The following is a 16,697-nucleotide window of genomic DNA, read 5'->3' as shown; positions in this document are numbered from 1 at the left end:
TGATCTCACACACAGTTCATGGGTTCGAGCCCCGTGTCAGGCTCTGTGCTGACAGTTCAGAGGCTGGAGCCTGCTTCAGATTCTGTGTCTCCCTCTCTCTCTGCCACTCCCTGCCTTCTCTCTTTCAAAAATAAATAAAACATTTTAAAAATTTTAAAATATAAAGGAAAATATTTAAATCTACCACAGGACTAAGTTATTAATTTGTCATTAACGTATATTCTGCTTTCTAAAATTTTCTTTACAAAACTGTCTTTTCTGATTTATGGAAACTAGATAAACTAAAGCAAACTTTTTCTATAATTTTTACCTGCTGAAATTTTCCAGCTGACTCTCAAAACATTTTTCATAAGTTCTTTGATATGTTTGGCACTCAGGATGCCAGACAGATCATCAATTAAGCAAGACAGGGAATTCTGGGGACATCACTTGAAGCAAGGTGACAAGCCAGTACTCATTCAATGAAGATCAACCAAGACAGAGGGAGGACTTTTAGCAACAACGGAAGGAAGCAGATGAAAGAATGGAAGGCAGCTTGGGCTCACAGGACACGGCACCAGAGACTGCTAGAGGGTGACCCTCGAGAGTCCAGCACCCGGGCGTGCATGGGAGGAGCTGCCCAAGCACAGGAAGGGATCATCACAAACAGGACCTGACGCTCAGCATGGTGAGGGACGGTGCCTGCTTCCCACCAGCCAGACTGGAAAACCTCCTAATTCAGGGACACTGGCCACTCAGAAAGCTCCTGACTTAGAGAGGGGGAAGGAACAGACTCTAGACAGAATGGCACCTGCCTAACACATCCTAAAAGCAAGACCTGAAAGGACCATACCATTGCCAACTAACTTCACTTCAGCCCCAGAACAAATCTCGAGAAATTTATAGGAACACAAAAATATGCAGCACCTAAGAAAGTAAAATTTACGGGCGCCCGGGTGGCTCAGTCGGTTAAGCGTCTGTCTGCCTTCGGCTCAGGTCACGATCCCAGGCTTCATGGGTTCAAGCCCCGTATCAGGCTCCGCACTAACAGCACAGAGTCTGCTTCCAATACTCTGTTTCCCTCCCTCCCTCTCTCTCTCTGCCCCTCCCCTGCTCTCTCTCTCTCAAAAATAATATAAACATTTTTAAAAAGTTAAAAAAAAAAAAGTAATATTTACCATGGCTCGCATCTAATAAAATATCAGCAGACATGCAAAGAAACAGACACAGAGGAAGTAGAAATGAAGAGATAAATTAATTGAAACCAACTCAGAATTGACACAAAAGTTAGAATTAGCAGAAAAGGACCTTGAAGCAGTTATGACAAAACGCCATATGGGGATGAGGAGAGAGCAGAAGATCTCAAGGCAAACATCTACAGATGGAAATGACAGTATCTGAGGTGAAAAGTACACAGGATGGGGTTAATAACAGATTAGCCATTTCAGAAGGAAAAGTAACAGAGGGTTTTTTTAAATGTTTATTTATTTATGGGGGGGGGGGGCAGAGGGAGAGAGAGAATCCCAAGCGGCCTCTGCACTATCAGTGGGGCTCGATCCCATGAACCATGAGACCTGAGCCAAAAATCAAGAGTCAGATGCTCAACCAGCTGAACCACCCAGGCGCCCCAATTACAGAGTCTTAACTACAAAAGAAACCATACGAAATGAAACAGAGAGAAAGGAACAAATTAACACAGCTCAGCGAGCTACGTGACAATTTTAAGAAATCTAACATACGTGTAATTGGAGAAGAAACGGAGGCAACAAAGACATCCGAAGAAATAATGGCCAACGTTCTTCCAAAACGGATGACAGCTAAACACAGAGATCCAAGTCCAATGAACTCTCAGCACAAGAAACATGAAGAAAATGACCCCGAGGCACGTGGCAACAAACCCCTTCAAACAAGTGACAGAGGAAGAATGCTTCACACCAGACAGAGAAGAGACATTAGGTGTAACAGAGCAAAGAGAATGAGGACACCAGGTTTCTTGTTGGAAACAGGCAAACGAGAAGACGAGGGGGCAAAAAAGACTTGAAAAGACTGAAAGGAAAAGCCAGCAACTTAGAATTCTGTACTCCTCAAAAAATCTTCCAAAACAAAGGGGAAACAAAGACTTTTCCAGGCACGCAAAAGCAGCGGAGACATCAGAAATGATAACGACAAATGACAGTCTAACCAAACGTGGACCCGCACAAAGGAACAAAGGGCACCAGAAACATTCTTATTACTTGAGTATCTTTAAAAGATAATTCAGAGATTGAAACAAAAATAGTAACTATCTGTTGCGAGGTTTACAACGTATGTATAAGCAAAACCCAGGACCACACAGCAGGAAGAGGAGCGGAGAAAATGCAATACGATTACCCGCGCTCCTGTCACCCTACGTGAAATGGTAGAATGCCACTTGGGAGAGACTGGGATAAGACAGGAGCTCATAATAATCAATGTAAACAGTCTAGCCAACCAATTAAAAGGCAGAGGTGGCTGTGCGGGTGGCTCAGTCAGCTGAGTGTCTGACTCTTGATTTCAGCTCAGGTCAGGATCTCACGGTTCCTAAGGTGGAGCCCCCGTGATGGGCTCTGTGCTAACAGCGCACAGCTTGCTTGGGATTCTCTCTCCCTCTCTCCCTGAATCTCCCCTGCGATCACATGTGCTCTCAAAATAAATAAACATTTAATAATAATAATAATAATAATAATAATAATAATAATAGGCAGAGATGGTCAGATTGGACTCTAAAACTGCAAGACCCAAATATATGCTGCTTACACAAATATCCACATTAAAAATAAAGACACAAATAGGTTAAAAGGATGGAAAAAGATACATCATGCCAACACTAGCATAAAGCAAGGTTGAGTATCTAGGGATAGATTTCAGAGCAAAGAGTATTAACAGAGAAAAGGGTCATTTCACAATGATAAAGGGGTCAATTTATCAAAAGGATATACCAGTCCTATTTATCATATATCTAGTAGTAGAGTTTCAAAATGCGTGAATAGGAGCATGTGGGTGGCTTGGTCGGTTGGGTGGCCAACTTCGGCTCAGGTCATGATCTCACAGTCTGTGGGTTCAAGCCCCACGTCAGGCTCTGCGCTGACAGCTTAGAGCCTGGAGCCTGCTTCACATTCTGTGTCTCCTTCTTTCTCTGCCCCTCTCCCACTTGCACTCTGTCTCTGTCTCTCAAAAAGTGAATAAACATTAGGGGTGCCTGGGTGGCGCAGTCGGTTAAGCGTCCGACTTCAGCCAGGTCACGATCTCGCGGTCCGTGACTTCGAGCCCCGCGTCAGGCTCTGGGCTGATGGCTCAGAGCCTGGAGCCTGTTTCCGATTCTGTGTCTCCCTCTCTCTCTGCCCCTCCCCCGTTCATGCTCTGTCTCTCTCTGTCCCAAAAATAAAAAAAAATTAAAAAAAAAACGTTGAAAAAAAAAGTGAATAAACATTTAAAAAAAATTTCAAAATGTGTGAATAAAAACTAACAGAATTTCAAGAAAAAATAAACAAATCCACAATTATACTAGATTTCAAAACCTTTCTCTTAATCATTGAAAGAAGTAAATAGAAAATCAGTAAGGATATAAAAGACTCAGCAGTATTATTAACGAATTCGATATAAGACTATATTCTGGGCCATAGAGAAGGTTGCAACAAACTTTAAAAGGACTAAAAAATCACAGAAAATGTATTCTCTGACCACATGGAACCAAATTATAAATAACAGAAACGTATTACATAACTCTACATAACAGAGCAAAGAAGAAATTAAAGTAGAAACTAGAAAGTATTCTGAACCAAAGGAAAATGAAAATGCAAGACATGATATTTCTAGGAAGCCACTAGAGCAGTTTAGGGGAAAACTAATAACACCAAGAGCACGTAGTAGGAAAGCTCTCAAATCAAGGACCCCAGTTTTCACCTTAAAAAAATAGGAAAGAATGGGGCACCTGGGTGGCTCAGTCGGTTTAGTGTCCAACTTCACCTCAGGTCATGATCTCTCAGTTCGTGAGTTCAAGCCCCGTGTCGGGCTCTGTGCTGACAGCTCAGAACCTGGAACCTGTTTCGGATTCTCTGAAGCAGAGCCTTCTCTCTGCCACTCCCCGCCCCTTGCGAGTATGTGTGGGCGTGTGTGCACACGCATGAGCGCGCGCGCTCTCTCTCTCTCTCTCAAAAATAAATAAAAACGTTAAAAAAAAAAACTAGAAAAGGAAAGCAAATGAAACCAAACTGAGCAGAAAAAGGCAATATTAGAGCAGAAACCAGTGAAACAGAAAACGAAACACCATGAAACCAAATGCTGATTCTTTTAGACAAAGTCCTTTACAAGCCTCCAGCCAGACTGTTGAATAGAAAAGACATAAATTACCAACATCAGGAAGGAGAGAGGTGAGATCGCTACAGATTCCATAGATTAAAAAGGATAACAAGGGGATGTCAGAAAAACTTTACGCCAATAAATTATACAAAGATGAACTGGCCAAGTTCCTTGAAAACACAAATCACCAAAGTTCACTCAAAAAGAAAGAATAAATAGCCCCATATCTATAAAAGTGACAGAATTTGTAGTTTAAAACATTCCCACAAAAGAATCTCCCAGCCCAGAAGACTTCAAAGCTGAATCTCACCAAATATTAAGGAAAACGTGATGCCATGTCTATCCACACTCTTCCAAAAATTAAGGAGAACACTTCCCAAATCACATGATGAGGCCAGCGTTATCCTGACCCCAAACCCAACACATTATAGGAAAGGAAAACCACGGACTAATATGCCGCATGAACACAGATGCAAAAATGCTGAACAAAACGCAGGAAACCAAATCCTAGAATGGATGTCAGACCCAGAGAGTAGGGATATCCAAAGAAGGCCGCTCATGACATCGACGCACTTGTCTTTGCAACAGAACCTTTAAAATACTAGTTTCACACTAAACAACTTAGTGTAAGGCTTTTTTTCATTATTTAAATGCACTAAGGCCTTAAATAGTCATGCCATGACAGACTTTGTTCACTGTGAAGACAGAGAGAAATGCTGTTTTAGTTGTTGTTATGTACCCTTAAAAATTTTTTTTAATGTTTATTTTCCAGAGAGAGACAGAGCGTGAGCCCGGGAGGGGCAGAGAGGGAGAGAGAGAGAGGGAGAGAGAGAGAGGGAGAGAGAGAGAGTGAGAGAGAGAGAGAGAGACAGACACACACACACACACACACACACACACACACACACACACACACACACACAGAATCTGAAGCAGGCCCCAGGCTCTGAGCTGTCAGCACAGAGCCCGAAGCCAGGTTCGAATTCACAAACCGTGAGCACGACCTGAGCAGAAGTCGGACATTTAACCCACTGAGCCACCCAGGCACCCCTATTATGCGCACTTTAAAACATGGTTTCAAACCAACCATAGAGGTTTGTTGTCATTAAGAGAGTTCACCCTTCTTTAGCCAAGTTCAAGGATTCAAGAAGTGGGTGAGAAAAAAAGTAAGATACAAATGCAAAATGAAGCAAAGCACGCTGACCTCCCAAGATCTCACCAAACTGGTTAAAACCTTCCCTTGCATTCTCACCTCTAACAGAACTCTTCCTCGAACTTGTTCAATAGCTGATTCTATCGGGCTTGTATTTATTTTTAACATTTATTTATTTTGAGAGAGAGCGAGCACGAGTCGGGGAGGGGGAGAGAGAGGGAGAGAGAGAATCCCAAGAAGCCTCCGCACTGTCAGCACAGAGTCCAACACCAACACTGGGCTTGATCCCAAGAATCATGAGATCATGACCCGAGCCGAAATCAAGCAAGCGTTGGACGCTTAACCGACAGAGCCACCCAGGCACCCCATATAATTTTTGAATAATGGGCCAGATCCCTAGACTCACTAGCGATGATGATCTTTTTTTTATTCCTGATGGTTCCAACTGCAGAGAACCACAGAAAAAGAGCCCAGGCTGGTAAGTGTGCTACCACCAGACACCCTGGCAGTTGTCTGTGCAACACCTCTGAGTGAATCCTGGTAGCGAGGGATCTGAGACAGAAACGGTACAAGATGGCTCTTCCTGCACCATAATAGCAGGTCTGAACGTTCTTGGAGCCAAAGAGGGTCCATGCTCCTTCTTTTGAACCTCAAACTGCCAGGTACAGAAGACTGGGCCAGAACTAAGCTTCCTCTCCCTAAGCAGCAAGCCTTCAGTAGAGGGGTGAAGGCTGGACCAAAAGAGAGTCTACTTCCAGTTCTGAACGGAAAGGAGACTCCTAGGTACGCTGGCTCATGATTTTTGTTAAATTAAAACTCATTTTGGGTAGGATCTATCACATGGTCAAAATGATGGGAGGGGCCTGACAAGCGGAGGCAAAACCCGTGAACGTCCACCTGGCGAGTTCAAGAACACAGCTGGCAAACACCCCAATTTCAAACTGTTCATCTTTATACTCCTTCCAAATGTGAAATTTAGCCAGTATGAAGTTAAATTCCATTCAATCTAACTAAAATCTCCAAAAGAGTTTTGAGGGAAAAGTATCACTGTTTATACTCAAAAGGTTTTTGTTTTGCTTCATTTTTCAACATTTGATTCTCCAGAGGTTCACAGAGAAGAAAAGACCCTTGGACCATCTCGAGTGTCTGTGTCCCAAGCAAGACTGACCCAAGTCATCCTAAAGACTGGGCTGCATTTGGTGGTAATTTATAAGGTCTCACAATAATATACTTATTTTAGAATATTTTCTTTTTTACATCAAATTTTAAATGGTTTCCATCAAGGACTCAAAATATACATATAGCTACAATTAAATGAAGTTTCTACCACTTATGGCTTTAAATTTTTTTTTTTTAATTTTTATTTTTTAGAAAGAGAGTACGAGTGGTGGGGGAGAGGGGCAGAAGGCGAGGGGGAAGGGAGGGAGAGACAGAGAGAGAATGAATCCCCAAGCAGGCACAGCTGGGATCATGACCTGAACCAGAACAGAGAGTAGGACGCTTGACTAACAGCCCCCGGGCGCCCCTCTTGCTCCGTTCTTGAAGGCAGCACGGACAGGTGGAGAGCACACAGCCCAGCAGCCACCACTCGGAGCTTTCTGTAGTCACTCTCACCTCCGCTACTTACTAGCCGGTTTTGTGCCTGTAACTTCCTGGGGTCTGTTTCCTCACCTGTAAAACCGTAATACACACCTGCCCTCCCAGCAGCTCAGAACCTCACGACGCTGCTCAGCGAGCAAATGAGACCGACATCTATGTATTCTGTGGGCTTTGCATGTCCTACAGTGTCATACAAACGGCAGGTATTGTTACCAACCACCCCCTCGAGTTGTTACATTTACACCTACAGGCGCCTTCACTGATCGGATTCCATGAAGAATAGTATTTGTGGAAAATTTATTTCACTTTTAGGACAAAAAATACTCGATTTCCTTACTATCCTTAAGACAATAAAGCATGAGGGGTGCCTGGGTGGCTCAGTCCGTTAAGTGTCCGACTTCGGCTCAGGTCACGATCTCACAGTTCATGGGTTCGAGCCCCGCGTCGGGCTCTGTGCCGACAGCTCAGAGCCTGGAGCCTGTTTTGATAGCTCAGAGCCTGGAGCCTGCTTCGGATTCTGTGTCTCCCTCTGTCTGCTCCTTCCCCACTCACACTCTCTCTCACTCTCTCTCAAAAATAAATAAACATTTTTAGAAAATTCAAAAAACAATAAACTATGAAATCTCCATCACTTACAAGAAACTAGCTTCTAGTCACTTCGAAGCCTTCCCTCTTGTTAACCAGTAGCTTAGTTCTCTGCTACAAATTCAAAGAACTCAGAGTGGCAGAGCGCAGAGGATGACCCCAGAAATACAACGGCTCCTTTGCGGTCCAGCTCTCTACGTGTTTTGAGGCACACACCGCAGGGCAGTCTCCGCAGAGAAGGCCCACCAGCCCCCAAAAGGACCGACCCAACAGGAGCTCTGCTGCCCAGTGTAAAATTTCTAGCCCTTTTAGAGTCTGAGGTATTAAAAATGGCCCTGGTGGTGAATGAAAATCTTCCCCCAAAGACTGGGGCAACTCTGTGCAGGCTTGGGGATCGATCAAAGCCTCCGGGCCTAACATTACTCTGGGCCCAGAAGTCAACGTGCTGGACTTGGGGGCGGGGAACCTCTTTCAAGTCCCACTCACGCCGGTGACACCTCCAGGAGTCCCTATGCCACCATGGGTCCTCAGGACCCTGGGGCCTGTGATGTTTATGATTATTAGATCTGGGACCAGAGTAACAAACTGAATTTTAAAAATAAAAGCATTTAATTCTTTAACTATCTAGTCCATAGGTTTTCAGTCATATAATTAGTCCCAAATGATCTGTCCGCTAAGAAAAAAGGAAAACGGACCTACTACTTAAGTGATTACATAAATACTTCTTCAATAATTAAGACACGGGAAGGCCACAAATTTCAAATGAGTAATTCAATAACGAGGGTTTTTTTGTGGTGGGACGAAGGGTCATTTTGAAGATTTTTTGCCAAAATCTCTCCCCTTACATAACAATGCTCCATGAAATACGATGCTGTCTTTCTGTAGTCTTTTTATGATACCACACACATTCCTAGAAGTAATTCAAATTACAGCCCAATTAGTGTGCCTTGCGAGTCCTCCGGGGCACAGGAGCAGTGTTTCCTACAAGCTCTAAGAAACAGACAGTCTATGGTTTAGTTTCTGTAGAGCTCAAGCAGAGCAGACAAGTGACCAGCTGAATTTAATTATCAAACTGTTTCCGGGGCAACTGGGTGGCTCAGTTGGTTAAGCATCCAACTTCCGCTCAGGTCACGCTCTCGGTTGGTTAGTGCGAGCCCCACATGGGGTTCTGTGCGGACAGCTGGGAGCCTGGAGCCTGCTTCAGATTCTGTGTCTCCCTCCCTCTGCCCCTCCCCTGCTTACGCTCTGGCTCTGTCTGTCTGTCTGTCTCTCTCTCTCTCTCTCAAAAATAAATAATAAACATTAAAAAACATCTTTTTAATAAAGTAAATAAAAAATAAAGTGTTTCCCTTCTTTTTTTGCAATAAAGTGCATATAGTTTTAGATTTGCCGAAAACACATAAAAATTATTTCAAAAGCACCATCTCTGGGGCGTCTGGGTGGCTCAGTGGGTTTAGCGTCCGACTTCGGCTTAGGTCATGACCTCAAGGTTTGTAGGTTCGAGCCCCGCATCGGGCTCTGTGGTGGTGACAGCTCAGAGCCTGGAGCCTGCTTCAGATTCTGTGTCTCCCTCTCTCTCTCTCTCTGCCCCTCTCCCACTCACACTCATGCTTGCTCGCTCTCAAAACTAAATATTTTTTTAAAAAATTTTTAAAGCATCATCTCTGATATGGTACATACCTACCACGTGTGGAATGTTCTCGATTCGCCTGCATTGCAGCACAACTGATCATAAAGAGCACCAGCCAACAGTTCTGACTCATGCTTCCAGGGCAGTGGGAAGTGCAGATCTTTTGGAGGGAAATCTGTTCAACCAAAAGACCCAGTCTTTTTACTCTCCAAAACTTCTGCTTTTCTGCTCAAGTGGATCACACTTTCGAAAGCTACTTTCGTTACAAAAGTTTGTTAAAGTTCTTACGGAACATGAAAAGAGAGGGACACCCACACACAATTTCTCCATCAAAATATAACTCACTGCTCGTATTTTCATGTGGTTATCATCAGTGTTTTCTCCCTCTGTAAAGAACTTAAAATGTTTTATGATTTTAACATGTTAAATAATAATATAGACTTCTGTATTCTGCATTTTTCACCCAACATTGCGTCTTCTCGGTGCTGTTCTAGGGTCCAATATGGCAGCCACCAGTCAAATGTGGCTATTTATATTTTTTTTTTTTAATTTTTTTTTCAACGTTTATTTATTTTTGGGACAGAGAGAGACAGAGCATGAACGGGGGAGGGGCAGAGAGAGAGGGAGACACAGAATCGGAAACAGGCTCCAGGCTCCGAGCCATCAGCCCAGAGCCCGACGCGGGGCTCGAACTCACGGACCGCGAGATCGTGACCTGGCTGAAGTCGGACGCTTAACCGACTGCGCCACCCAGGCGCCCCTGTATTTTAATTTAAATTCAACCATGCCAGGGGCACCTGGGTGGCTCAGTGGATTAAGTGTCCACCTCTTGATTTCGGCTCAGGTCATGATCTCATGGTCAGGAGACAGCACGCTGTGTCAGGCTCCACGCTGAGTGTGGAGCCTGCTTAAGATTTGCTCTCTCCCTCTCCCCTCTCCCCTACCTGTACATGCACGTGCATGCTCTCTCAAAAAAAAAAAAAAAAAAAAATCAGCCACACTAGCCACATTTCAAGAGCTCAAAAGCCACAGGTAGCTAGTAGCTAGTGGCTACTGTGCATACATAGGACATTTCTATCACTGCAGAAGTTCTACTGAACAATACTGGCTTGAGTCTCTCCAGCAAATGAATTATGTCGGACTAAACACAAAGTCATTGGCTCTTTTCAACAGAATCCACGTACTCTCCCTATGTACCTGCGGACTGGACAAGACGGTCCTCCTCATACCCAGAAGACAGAATGCTAAGCACAGCCATTCCGAGACAGCATGATGTGCCGGAGGGACTGTTGAAGGAAAACGGAAAACTTCTGCCTTTGTGTTTGATAGGTCTCAAGTTTCACCAGGTGAAATGTCATTGCAAGCAGAAGGCTATCATGGAAAGTTGCATGACAACGTCAAACTGTATAAAGAACAGCAAGAACCATGAAGCTCTCAAAGCAGAAAGAAAGCTGAGAACAACCAAGAAGGAGGCCAAGGTTCAAAATTCGGGAAGAAAGGTTATTGAGTCAAAACAGGATGGATTACGCTGCAGAAACAAACAACCCCCAAATCACAGCAGCCTCACACAAGCTTTAGGTCCTGCTCCTGCCCCGTGGCCATCCAGACTGGCCGGGACGCTCGGCATGATCACGGCACAACTACTCTGGGGGACCTGAGATGACGGTACGGCCAACCCCGAACCCTGCTAGTCCCAGAGCCAGGGAAAAAGAACACCTGGGCCAAAGGATGTCCCAGCACTTTGGAAACTCCCTCCTGCCAGTGAGCCCTCCACCGCATGGGTCAGAGCAAGTCTCATGACCTCGCCCACGCGAGGTGGGTGGGGGGCGGGAGCACGCCCAGGGAGGAGGGGAACAGCAGTCAACGGCCCTAAAGCCTGCTTCCAGGGGCAAAATGTGGGCCTCTTGATAGGCAACAGCTCTAAAGTCTGCTGAAGCCAGCCTTCTGGTAAGGTGAGGTGGCCTCCTGGAGGCAGATGAACTAAAACACTGCAAAAGAAAAAGTAACCCCCACAAAAGGGACTAACATGCTCAGGGAGGTTTCAGAAGACAAGTCCGCTGCTGAAACACCAACGCCTACATGGCAATGGGGCCAATTCCTGCCCCCTCCCCTCTCAGAAGCTGTCCCTAATTACTTAAGGCCACACTGCTCTCTTCCCGGTGACACTCGGGGCACTCACTGTCCTCCCCGCTCTCTGGCTTTCAAAGATGAGCAGCCATGCTCTTCTCCCACTGCTTCCAGCATGTGATTCCTTCACGAGCAAGGCTGAAGGTTCTTCAAGACCAAACCTGCGACACGGTCCACGTGCTAACTGGCAGAATGCTTAGGCCTTGGCAGGTGGGCAAAACTGTACCAAACCGAACAACTGCCAAATCCAAACGGGTGAAGGAATTCTGAAAGACAGCCTTGGGAAATCAAACAACATTCGTACCACTAGCCTGTGGGGGGAGACATGGAGCTCCAGTCAAGTTCTCGGCCCCCAGGCGGAAACGCTTCTAACCCGGGAGCCCCACGGAGCGCTCTCCCACCACCCAGACTTGTCCTGGAGGCTTCTTGTGTGTCTGGTGCTGCGCGTGCTGTCAGTGATACAAAATCAACGCCTTCCCCATTTCCTCCCCAGTACTTACCACCCTAGGTCGGTTGGCTCTGGTCTTCACCCTTGGGTTATCAGCCTGTACTTCTTCCCAGGGAAACACCCTGCCTCCCGCTTTCCCTCTGATCCAGTCCGGCACTTTACAATTTATGCCTTCATGCTAACTACATATTTTTAACTAGTCTTCCTCACTACGCACTTCACAGCAAATCTGACAAAGTGCTCAGTACTCAAGGGTCTAAATTACCCAAAACTGTCTTTGCCTAATTCTTAATTCCTAATTCCTCAAACTGGGTGTCAAATACAATTTTCACACACACACAAAAGCCTTTAAGGGGAAGGGGAAAGGATATAAAAAACATAAATAGAAGAACACAGAACAAAGAAAGTAGATGTTGGAACTACCAAGACTCTGACTTTCAGATTCTATTCTACTCCTTTTCACCACGATCCTGAACACCCGCCTGGCCGATCAGAGCGCGCACGCATGTATAACGAGGTAGTCATATGCATACACATAATCCTTGCCTGTTACTTTCTGGTCTCGGTGCATCGATTTGGAACACAAGATATTGCTCATTTTCTTTAGCAGGTAGATAGATGCCTCCAGAGCGAATCTACGGCCAGAGAAGGAAACGCATAGAAAATCTACACTCTCAACTGGAACTCTGACAAGTGAAGAAACGACAGGCTGAAAGCTGATCACACAAAACCGTTTAGCTTCTGCACCCAAAAACTATCGTCGATACCATGAGACCTGAGCCTCTTCCCCATCTACAAATGTGTCAAGTGCCAAGAAATAAACTAGCTTTCTTTTTAAGATAACATAATCCATAAAACTAGCATGGGACCTGAGTGCTTTCTACGCAAAGAAGAACTGCATAAAGATTAAATTCCATTTTTACCAGCCAAGTTATCAGAAATGAACTCATTAATGTATATTCTCTCCACTGACAATTAAAATGAATTCTTTTCATGAATACAGGATCATTCTTATAGACAAGACTTATTTGACAGAAACAGGAACTAGCAAATGTCTTACTAAATTGCAGACAAGGAACAGACCTGGTTGATCTCTGATGTAGGAAACAAAGGCAAAAGGAAAAAAAAAAAATTCCTTACAGCTTTACAGCCCATTGACAAAGAGTGGCTTTCCTTGAGGAGCTCAAATACCTCAATGGTGACAACACTTTGCCAAGGGCAAAAGGCAATCTTAGCTTAACATTCTCCCAACCTCCAGGATCCTGTAAGTCTGCTTTAATATATAAAAGTTCCTCTGGAAACTTCCTTTATCCCACCGCCCCCCCCTCAAAAAAAATGTTAGCAATCATCCTCCCAGCCTATGGCCCACTGATACACATCTGAAGGGTCTCATGACTAAGGTTTTTCTGGAAAGTAATAAATATTTCTTAACAGCAGCTAGCCTCCTCAAGGTCCTGGAGACCTTGCTTCCAAATTCCTTAGAGACTTCCGTTGTTCCCCCTACCTCTAACCCTTACCCCACCCCCACCCCTGCCCAACTTAAAAGTGTATAATCAGTCATCCATCACAACCCCAGCGCGGCTCTTTCTGCCCATGGGTCCTGCCCCGTACTTTAATAAAACCACCTATTTACAAGGAAGACGTCTCAAGAATTCTTTCTTGGCCGTCGGCTCTGAACCCCAACATTTCCACATCAATCTCCCTGTTGAAAAGATAAGAAAAGGATGGGGTGGCTCAGTGGGTTAAGCGTTCAACTTTGGCTCTGCTCATGATCTCACGTGGGTTCAAGCCCCGCGTCGGGCTCTGTGCTGACAGCTCAGAGTCTGGAGCCTGCTTCGCATTCTGTGTCTCCCTCTCTCTCTGCTCTTCCCACACTTGCTCTCTCTTTCAAAAATAAACATTATGGGGCGCCTGGGTGGCTCAGTCGGTTAAGCTCCAACTTCAGCTCAGGTCGTGATCTCACGGCTTGTGGGCTCTGTGCTGACAAGCTCGGAGCCTGGAGCCTGGAGCCTGTTTCAGATTCTGTGTCTCCCGCTTTCTCTGACCCTCCCCTGTTCATGCTCTCTCTCTGTCTCAAAAATAAATAAACGTTAAAAAAATAAAATAAAAATTAAAAAATAAACATTAAAAAATAATATATATATATTTTTTTTAAATAAAAAAGGAGACAAACTAGATAATGAGAATAAACAGGTGAAAGCACTCGTTCTACAGAGACTCAGAAGTACCGGACAGACTTCCACTAAAGCAAAAACAAGTGGGAACGAGATCACATGTGTCATGAGACTAAATTAAAGACAAGAGTTTTCAGCGCAACCTGGATAAATTCTCCCCTGCTGGTGTGCCATTGTCAAATGCTGACAGAACTCAAAGTCCAGATCAGCCTCTGAGTTCTGAGTTTTAACTGGCCTAACCAGAGGGAGATAAACTGCTTATGCAAAGTAACATTGTTTTCTTTCTAACTTTCACTCCGGGGCAGTTATCTGATGATTCATACTCAAATGCTAACATTTCTGGCTTGAAAAGCTGGCCTGGTCTTCCCCGACTGAAATCTCTTTGCAGGTTGTCACATTACAATAACCAGTGAGGGGTTTATAATTCATCTGGATCTATCAGACATCAGAATTCGTTAGCAGCGCTACAAAATGGCAGTCTGTATGCCTTCAAAAAAGTCCATGTTGAAGACTTACAGAAATGCCATTTTTCCCTAGAAGGGGAAAACTTCACAGCAGGCAGCTGACAGAATGAAAAGCCAAGCAGAAAGCCACGTGGGTCAGGGGAGGCGGTAAACGTGTGCACAGACACCTGAAAGGCAGTCCTCCTGCGAAGGGCAGAGCAGCTACCAGACAAAATCCAAACATCAAAACAAAGCTCATTATTAGGAAATCCTAAAAGCTTTCGGAAAAATTGTTGGAAAGCAATGAAACTAATTTTTGGAAATGCAAAACCTCCCATAAGGAGAAACTAAACTGACCTCCCTCTAGGAAATCAAAAATTTCAAAAACACTAAGCAGGTTTATTTAGAAACAAACATAAAAAATGTGAACAAGCAGAGTTTTAGAATTTTTAAAATGCAAAAGGCTCTAACATGATGAAAACCACTTAGTCAAAGATAAAACATTTTACCACATAAAATACTACACATCATGGCATATTAAAGTGTATGTCAAAGTGATACCTTGGCGTGTCAAATGTCTGTGCATAAAAATGCTACAGCTTTCAACTACTGGCCTCAAAATCACAAAGTGATCTGTCTTCTGAGTTTCGATAGGTGGGGGGAAAATGGCCTGAAATTCTGCAGCTGACTGGTAAGACAGTGGGTCAATTTTTTTTAATTACTTTAGAAAGCTGTAAGTAATACATATTACAGTTCTCCAAGATGAAATTAGGTAATGAGCAATACTGTGGTAAGAGTTTGGTATCTGTCAGTAAGAGATACCCAATTCAGTATAAAAATTTTGTGTGGATTATCTGATTCATATCCTACTAAGTTAGAAATTTTGAAGGATCAGAATAAAATTCTCCATTTGATTTTGCAAAAAGATACACATCTGAGAACTCAGAATAGGTTCGAAGCACATGTATTTTTCACCCATTGAATCACATGCTTCAAAGATTACATCAAGTCTGTAGCTGTGACTCGTAGGATAACTTACAGCCCCTAGGAAGCTATTGAAATGAACAGTATCATCAGTTAAAGTATAACCCGCTACTGTTTCCCCAAAGTGTGTATTCTGGGTGACATAAAATTTTATTATTTTTGCTGTGGAAATTCTTCCTTTTGCAGAAACTAGGGAAGCTCCAGGGCTGAAACAAAAGTAGGCTTGTTTATTTTAGGACATCTTAGAACTTTTAATATGGTAATGTGCATCTGGAACCTCCAGAAAGGAGACACAGTAGATAGCATTTTCCATACTTATTTAATTATAGACCTCTTTTGTGTTCCTCAGAACACACTTTGGGAAATATGACCTTCTAAGCAGAAAGAATTAACATATTCCCTAACGGCCAAGTCATAAGTTTGACACCGATCATCTTAGGGTCCCTATATCCTAAATTTCCTAGAGTTGACAAGTTAAACTGAAGATACCATTTAGGAATAAGATCATTAAGTATTTCTTTCTCCTTTACTTTCCTATAAATAATCTGCAAAAAGTATAGTTCTACATAGTAAATCAATCAGTACTCCTTTTTACATGGTATCCGAAGCTTACAGATTTCCCCCCTTTCCCCTGGGCACGCCTCGATCCTCATCTGGGATTACATACACTGAGGGAGGGTGGATGCCTGCATCAATGCATACCAATTATCCGCCAACGCCTATTACAGGCACAGCAGCAAAGCCAGCACCTGAGTGTCAAGGAGGTGTTGACAGCCACTGAAATGATCCTGGGTTTATTTCCATTGACAAAACCACCAAGCTGCTCTTTAGTGGATCAAACAGGTATCTGACAACAGGATGCTAATGGCAGGGCCACCACCAGGAGTGAACTCAACTGGCCAGTGGCTCTCCAACACAGGAAGGCAGAGTGTGGTGCTCAGAGGGCATCCTTCAGGGCCCCCCGGTGGAGGGTCAAGACAATGGAGATGTAGCCGTACTTAAACATCTGCTGGGGTCAAGCACAGCTGCTAACAAATTTAGAAACGCTACCAATCTGGGGGCACCTGGGTGGCTCAGTCGGTCAAGGGCGTGACTCTTGACTTCGGCTCAGGTCCCGATCTCATGGTTCTTGAGATGGAGCCCCGCATCGGGCTCTGCGTTGAGAGCGTGGAGCCTGCTTGGGATTCTTTCTCTCCCTCTCTCTGCCCCTGCTCCTCCCCTTCCCCTGCTCGCGTTCTCACCCTTTCTCTCTCTCAAA

General features: G+C 44.3%; 1 protein-coding gene across 14 annotated transcripts in view; it reads right to left on the bottom strand.

Moving 5' to 3' along the window:
- Positions 1-16,697, bottom strand: part of KIAA0232 (uncharacterized protein KIAA0232 homolog) — a 98,411-nt gene that overhangs the window by 64,949 nt on the left and 16,765 nt on the right. Inside the window, exon 1 of one of the 14 annotated variants that reach the window (XM_045056631.1) lies at positions 9,314-9,783. The exons of the other annotated variants lie outside the window; for them this stretch is intronic. The gene's annotated coding sequence lies outside the window, so the exon portion shown is untranslated. Of the gene's footprint in view, positions 1-9,313; positions 9,784-16,697 lie in introns of those variants that run through there. 14 annotated transcript variants of the gene reach the window in all.

The sequence above is a fragment of the Felis catus genome, chromosome B1, assembly GCF_018350175.1.
Source record: "Felis catus isolate Fca126 chromosome B1, F.catus_Fca126_mat1.0, whole genome shotgun sequence".
Lineage (NCBI taxonomy): Eukaryota > Metazoa > Chordata > Mammalia > Carnivora > Felidae > Felis > Felis catus.
The sequence above is the reverse complement of the archived record's forward strand: the minus strand, read 5'-3'. Positions and strand labels throughout refer to the sequence as shown.